Consider the following 8,525-nt stretch of genomic DNA (forward strand, 5'->3'; position numbering starts at 1 on the left):
CGTGGATAGGGTGTGGGCCCCCTAGTGGTGATTCTTTCGCCAGTATTTTTTATTTATTCCAAACCGTGTCTCCATGAATTTTCCGGTCATTCCGAGAACTTTTATTTCTGCACAAAAATAACACCAAAACAGGTCAAAAATAGCGCCAGTCCGGGTTAGTTCCATTCAAATCATGCAAGTTAGAGTGCAAAACAAGGTCAAAAGTGTTTAGAAAAGTAGATACGATGGAGACGTATCAACTCCCCCAAGCTTAAACCTTTGCTGGTCCTCAAGCAATTCAGTTGACAAACTGAAAGTGATAAAGAAAAACTTCTACAAACTCTGTTTGATCTTGTTGTTGTTAATATGTAAAGACATCATTCAAGTTTTCAGCAAAGATTATGAACCAACCATATTCGCAATAACATTTAGGTCTCATGTTTACTCATATCAATGGCATAATCAACTAGCAAGCAATAATAACAAATCTCGGACGATAACACTTTCTCAAAACAATCAGAATATGATATAACAAGATGGTATCTCGCTAGCCCTTTCTGAGACCGCAAAACATAAATGCAGAGCACCTCTGAAGCTCAAGGACTGACTAAACATTGTAATTCATGGTAAAAGAGATCCAATCGCAGTCATACTCAATGTAAATTAATAGTAATGCATGCACATGACAGCGGTGCTCTCCAACTCGTGCTTTTTAATAAGAGGATGATGACTCAACATAAAAGTAAATAGATAGGCCCTTCTCAAAGGGAAACATAGATTTGTAGAGGTGCCAGAGCTCGAGTTTTGAAATAGAGATGAGTAATATTTCCAGAGGTATACTTTCATTGTCAACATAACAACCAAGAGATCTCGATATCTTCCATGCTACACACATTATAGGCGGTTCCCAAACAGAATGGTAAAGTTTATACTCCACCACCACCAACAAACATCAATCCATGGCTTGTCCGAAACAACGGGTGCCTCCAACTAACAACAATCCCGGGGGAGTTTTGTTTGCAATTATTTTTATGTAAGCATGGGACTGGGGCATCCCGGTTACCAGCCATTTTCTCGTGAATGATGAGCGAAGTCCACTCATCTTGAGAATAACCCACCTAGCATGGAAGTTATAGACAACCCTAGTTGATACCTGAGCTATTCGAGCATACAAAATAGAATTTCATTTGAAGGTTTAGAGTTTGGCACATACAAATTTAATTGAAACGACAGGTAGATACTGCTTATAGGAAGGTATGGTGGACTCATATGGAATAACCTTGGGGTTTATGGAAGTGGATGCACAAGCAGTATTCCCGCCTAGTACAAGTGAAGGCTAGAAAAAGACTGGGAAGCGACCAACTAGAGAGCGACAATAATCATGAACATGCATTAAAATTAATCAACACCGAGTGCTAGTATGAGTAGGATATAATTCACCATGAACATAAATATCGTGGAGGCTATGTTGATTTTGTTTCAACTACATGCGTGAACATGTGCCAAGTCAAGCCACTCGAATCGTTCAAAGGAGAATACCACCCTATCATACCACATCACAACCATTTCAATAGCATGTTGGCACACAAGGTAAACCATTATAAACTCCTAGCTAATTAAGCATGTCATGAACAACTATAATCTCTATTTGTAATTGCAAACATGTTTCATTCATAATAGGTTGAATCAGGAACGATGAACTAATTATATTTACAAAAACAAGATAGGTCGAGTTCATACCAGCTTCTCTCATCTCAATCGGTCCATCATATATCGTCATTATTGCCTTTCACTTGCACAGCCAAACGGTGTGGATAATAATAATAGTGCACGTGCATTGGAGTAAGATGGAATTTGCAAGCATTTAATACAAGGGAGAAGACAAGGTAATATGGGCTCTTGGTTAGATCGACAATAATGCATATGAGAGCCATTCAACATTTTCATCATGGTCTTCTCCTCTCGACCCCCAAAGAAAAGAAACAAAACTATTTACACGGGAAAGCTCCCAACAAGCAAAAAGAAGAACGAGAAATCTTTTTGGGTTTTCTTTTAATTACTACTAATACAAGCATGGAAAGTAAACTAGCTAAAAGGTACAACTAATATTTTTTTGTTTTTCTTAAGGTTTTTCAAACACACAAGAAGAAGGCTTAGAAATGAAAATAAACTAGCATGGATAGTATAATGAAAAAGTATGAGCACCAACCACTTAGAATGATTGTGTGAACATGAATGTAATGTCGGTGAGAAATACGTACTCCCCCAAGCTAGGATCAAGAACTCACATATATTCATGAAAACATAATAGGTTTAGATCTAAAATCATGGCACTCGGGCCCTAGTGACAAGCATTAAGCATAGCAAAGTCATAGCAACATCAATCTCAGAACATAATGGATACTATGGATCAAACCCTAACAAAACTAACTCGATTACATGATAAATCTCATCCAACCCATCACCGTCCAACAAGCCTACGATGGAATTACTCACGCACGGCAGTGAGCATCATGAAATTGGTGATGGAGGAAGGTTGATTATGACGATGGCGATGGATTCCCCTCTCCGGAGCCTCGGACGTACTCCAGATCAGTCCTCCCGAGAGAGATCAGGGCTTGGCCGCGGCTCCGTATCGTATAACGCGATGAATCCTTCTATCTGATTTTTTTTCTCACCGAACATGAATATATAGAGTTGGAGTTGACGTTGGTGGAGCCTCAGGGGGCCCACGAGGCAGCGGGGCGCACCCCGCACCCTCATGGGCTGGGTGTGGGCCCCCTGGTGTTGATTCTTTCGCCAGTATTTTTATTTATTCCAAAACGTATCTCCGTGAATTTTTAGGTCATTCCGAGAACTTTTATTTCTGTACAAAAATAACACCATGGCAATTCTGCTGAAAACGACGCCATTCCGGGTTAGTTCCATTCAGATCATGCAAGTTAGAGTCCAAAACAAGGTCAAAAGTGTTTGGAAAAGTAGATACGATGGAGACGTATCAAATACCTACCGCCCCTGTGCTGCATCATCCCTTCCTCTTTGGGGAAATACCGACATAGCTTCAAACGACATCAAAAGGAATTTCTGGCGCCGTTGCCGGGGAGGATCAAGTCAAGATAGTCTCCCGACCATGTGCCATTTCTGGAGTCGTTGCCGGGGAGGATCTTCAACATATACCAGGTTCCTAATCACAAATCTCATCTCCTTACAATTTACATTATTTGCCATTTGCCTCTCATTTTCCTCTCCCCCACTTCACAAAATTTTTGTCATTTTATTCGCCTCTCTTTTTCCGTTCGTCATTTTATTGCTGGTTCTGTTTTTGTGTGTGAGATCTTGTTTGCCGTTATGGATAATTCCTCCTCTATTGCTTGCACTCCCGAGAACGAGGTTCTCAACTTTAAACAAAGAGGAAGAGAAAGTTTAAAAGATGCTTGGTATAAAATTTGCAATGCTCATAATAGATCTATCCATAAGCAATCTACCATTGTGCTTCTGCGTTGTTTTTATGTTGGCATCACCACTTGGTATAGATTCGTCCTTGATACGATTACCGGTGGAAATTTCTAATGAGTCCTCCTTTTGATGTTCTTAATGCTATGGAAAATTTAGTAGGCTCACCGCCTCTTATGGTTAATGAAACAATTTTGAATCTTGAGCATGTATGGAAAGACTAGATACTATCGAAAAGAAAATGCTCAATAAGATCATATGGAAATTATACATAAAAAGATGCATAATTTTGCTACTAACTTGGGTCAAAAGCGGGCGATATTTTTAAGTTGTTAAAAGAGAGGGGTGCCTTAATCCATGAAAGAATATAAGAAAGTCCGTCTCGGATCGATAAATTGGAAGAGATATTTAGTAATCTAAGCACGACTTTTACTACCACCAAAATTATTGAGGAAACTCCCATAAAGAGTAGGAGATCCAAAAACAAGGGTGCAACTTCTAGTGATACCAATAAAGGAGATCTTAAGATGATTAGTATCCACCCTGATTTTGTTGAAGTAATAAGAGATCCTTTTTGCAAGAATGAAATCTACAAATTTACTCCTATAAGTATTGCTATTGAGAGTCTTTATGTTAAATATTTGAAGGATTCTAAGTGTTTGATTGAAGATCTAGACAAAGATGACAAAACTGAGACCCTTGCTTTATGCCTAGCTAAGGGCGTAAAACTATAGCGCTTGTTAGGAGGCAACCCAATCAATAAAATTTATTTTTGCTTTTTGCTTCCTGTTTTTGAGTGTTAGCACAACTATGCTACTATTATGATTGTGTTTTTTGTGTTTTAATTAGTGCTTGTGCCAAGTAAAGCCTTTAGGATCTTATTGGGCAATCGTTATTTGATCTTGCTGAAAAAACAGAAAGTTTTGCGCTCACGAAATTAAATTTCATTTTTCACCAGAGAGTGATAAAGTACCCATTCCAATTGCAGTAGATCAATATACAAATTTCTAAGGTTGTCCTAAATTTTCATAGTTTTTTGAGTTACAAAATTATTCAAAATAGTCATATTGCTACAGACTGTTCTGTTTTGACAGATTCTGTTTTCTTTGTGTTGTGTGCTTATTTTGATGGCTCTATGATTTTATTTGATGAGTTTTTGCCATAGAAAAGTTGGAGTACAATAGATATAATACAAAAACAAAATATTAATTGGTTTGATACAACACTTATAGTAGTGATTTATTATTCTTATACTAACGGATCTCATGAAGGCTTTGTTGAGTTTTGTGTGATTGAAGTTTTCAAGTTTTGGGTTATCTTACGATGGATGAAGGACGGATGTAAGAGCCTAAGCTTGGGGATGCCCCGACATCCCAAGCTATTATCCAAGAATGAGCAACCAACTAATCTTGGGGATGCCCCCGAGTGGCATCCCCGCTTTCTTCCAACAACTATCGGTATTTTACTCGAGACTATATTTTTATTCGTCACATGATATGTGTTTTGCTTGGAGCATCTTGTATGATATGTGTCTTTCCTTGTTTTATTTTGCATTTTAAGTCATCAATCCTTGCTGGACACACTTATTTGAGAGAGCTAAAATTATGTCATGACTTGTTAGAATTGCTCTCTATGCTTCACTTAAATTTTTATGAGCAATGGACTTGCTCTGGTGCTTCACTTATATCCTTTTGAGCACGGTGTGCTTTATTATTTTTGAAGAAATTCTCTCTTGCTTCACTTAGATTTATTTGAGAGTTAGTAATTTTTTTTAAGAAATTCTCTCTTGCTTCACTTAAATTAATTTGAGAGAAAGAAAATTTGTTATGCTCATGATCTTCACTTATATTTGTTTGAGCTTATGAAAAGCAACACATGGAAATTAGTCCCAAAGTGATAGATATCCAAGAAGTATAAAGAAAAGAAAAAATGTCATGAATATCATTGGACAAAATAAACTTGATTCTTAGTAATAGTTTTGAGATATGATGATGTGATATGTGAGTCATCTTGATGAGTAATTATGCTTTAGTAAGAATATTGGTGTTAAGGTTTGTGATTCCCTGTGCATGCACGAAAGTCAATAATCATGCAATGAAATTATATCCTACTTGTGGTGCATTATTCGGTGTTAATTATGCTTAATGCTTGCTTATGAGATTATTCATTTCTTGGTTGGTCGCTTCTGAATCTTTTGCTAGCCTTCATTTTGCACTAAGTATGACCGCTACTTGTGCATCCCAAATCCTTGAAACCAGTTTTGCCACATGAGTCCACTATATCTACCTATATGCGGTATTCTTTTGCCGTTCTAAGCAAATTTGCATGTGCCATCTCTAATTTTCAAAATAAACTTCTCTTTTGTGTGTTTGTTTCGCTCGCGGAGCGGTGAGGGTGGCTAATATTTTCCATGCTAGATGTGTTATTCTCAAGATGAGTGTTTATTCACTTGTCATTGCACGAGAGCAAGGCAAAGGTATTAGGGATGCCCAATCCTGAAATGCAGAAAACAAATGAATTTACTTTATGTTGTCAAATAATAAATTCCTTGGAAAGTGCTGATATGGAGGGCACCCGTGGATACGGTTAGCCATGGAAAGTGAAGGTTATGGTGGAAAAAGGAATAAACTTTATTTTCTTTTTGGGAACCGCCTATCATATATCTATGCATAGAAAGTATTGGGAACTCTAAGTTGTTTTCGTTGGTGGGATGGATACACCTCCCAAAATGTTTTTATCTCTAAGTTTTTCGCTTTCAGCTCTAGCACCTCTACAAATCCCTACTTCCCTCTGCGAAGGGCCCTTCTTTTACATTATGCAATTTTTATTTTGAGTCTCCATCTTCTCTTATAAAAGCACCAACTAGGAGGCAATATGATCATGCTTAAATATTGGGTGTAGTTAATATTCGAGTGTGTTTCATGAATCGATCAATGTTTGAGCATGATGGGCTAGGGATAACTTATTTTAGTGTTGATATTTTGGAAGACATGGTTGCTTGTTGATATGCTTGAGTATCTAAATTATTAGGTCAAAACTAGACTATTTCTTTGAATCACATAAAAGTCCAAATGTCCATGCTATAAAGAAAAGAATATGATATGACATGATGAACATCACTCCACATCAAAAATTCTGTTTTTATCACTTACCTACTCGAGGACGAGTAGGAGTTAAGCTTGGGGATGTTGATACGTCTCCAACATATCTATAATTTTCGATTGTTCCATGATATTTTATTATCAAACTTGGATGATTTTATAATAATTTTATATCATTTTTTGGTACTAACCTATTGACATAGTGCCAAGTCCCAGTTGTTGTTTTTCCATGTTTTTACATCGCAGAAAATCAATATCAAACGGAGTCCAAATGCCATGAAACTTTACGGAGATTTTTTATGGACCAGAAGGAAGATGTTGGGCCCTGGTTACACCTGGAGGAGTCCCGAGGAGGGGACAACCCACCAGGGCGCGCCAGGAGGCCCAGGCGCGCCCTGGTGGGTTGTGCCCACCTCGGGTGCCCCCCGGGCCGCCTCTTTGCTCTATAAATACCCCAATACTCCCAAAACCCTAGGGGAGTCGACGAAATATTCATCCAGCCGCCGCAGAGTCCAGAACCACCAGATCCAATCTAGACACCATCACGGAGGGGTATACCACTTCCATTGGTGCTTCTCCGATGATGCGTGAGTAGTTCTTTGTAGACCTTCGGGTCTGTAGTTAGTAGCTAGATGGCTTCATCTCTCTCTCTCTTGATTCTCAATACAATGGTCTCTTGGAGATCCATATGATGTAACTCTTTTGCGGTGTGTTTGTTGATCAATGAACTTTGAGTTCATGACCAGATCTATCTTTTTATATCCATGAAAGTATTTGAGTTTCTTTGATCTCTTTTATGCATGATCTCTTATAGCCTCATATTTCTTCTCCGATATTTGGGTTTTGTTTGGCCAACTTGATCTATTTATCTTGCAATGGGAAGAGGTGCCCGGTAGTGGGTTCGATCTTACGGTGCTTGATCCTAGTGACAGAAAGGGAACCACACGTATGTATCGTTGCTACTAAGGATAAAAAGATGGGATCTATATCTACCGCCATAGATAAACAAATCTCGTCTACATCATGTCATCATTCTTATTGCATTACTTCGTTTTTCCATGAACTTAATACACTAGATGCATGCTGGATAGCGATCGATGTGTGGAGTAATAGTAGTAGATGCAGGCAGGAGTCGGTCTACTAATCTTGGACATGATGTTTATGCAATGATCATTGCCTGGATATCGTCATAATTGTTTGAGGTTCTATCAATTGCCCAACAGTAATTTGTTCACCCACCGTTTGCTATTTTTTTCGAGAGAAGACACTAGTGAAACCTACGGCCCCGGGTCTTCTTTCTCATATGTTTTCCTTCGCGATCTAGTTTTCTTTTGCTTTTATTTTCAGATCTATTAAACCAAAAATACAAAAATACTTTTCTGCACTTTATTTTATTTGCGATCTATTTATTCAATCTGTCACAACTTTCTCCCGTCCACGCACCGTTTGAGGCGCCGTTACCCGAAATGGATTGACAACCCCTTTAACACGTCGGGTTGCGAGTGGTTGTTATTTGTGTGCGGGGGTTGTTTACATTGTGTTTCTTGGTTCTCCTACTAGTTCAATAACCGTGGTTCCATATCTGAGGGAAATAGCTACTGCCGTTGTGCTGCATCATCCCTTCCTCTTTGGGGGAAATACCAACGTAGCTTCAAGCGACATCAGTGGCGAGCTAGAACCGCAAGCGACTCCAACAGGCCTAGAATTCATCAGCAGCCTCCCCGATGATTTGTTGAGAGTCATCATCTCCCTCCTCCCAATCAAATATGGGGCACGGACAATTGTCCTTTCCCGGTGGTGGCGCCCCCTATGGAACTCCAACCCTCTCGACCTCATCGACACCCACTAGCTCTGCCATGGCTATCGCAAAAGCTTGGATGCGTTCTCCAAGATCCTCGGCAGTCACCTTGGCCCAACCAAACGCCTTAGAATTGGCAAGTTCCATTCCAACGGCAAGGACCGAGCCAAGCTTGACGACTGGTTCTGATCCCC

This window comes from Triticum aestivum, chromosome 5A (assembly GCF_018294505.1).
Source record: "Triticum aestivum cultivar Chinese Spring chromosome 5A, IWGSC CS RefSeq v2.1, whole genome shotgun sequence".
Classification (NCBI taxonomy): Eukaryota; Viridiplantae; Streptophyta; class Magnoliopsida; order Poales; family Poaceae; genus Triticum; species Triticum aestivum.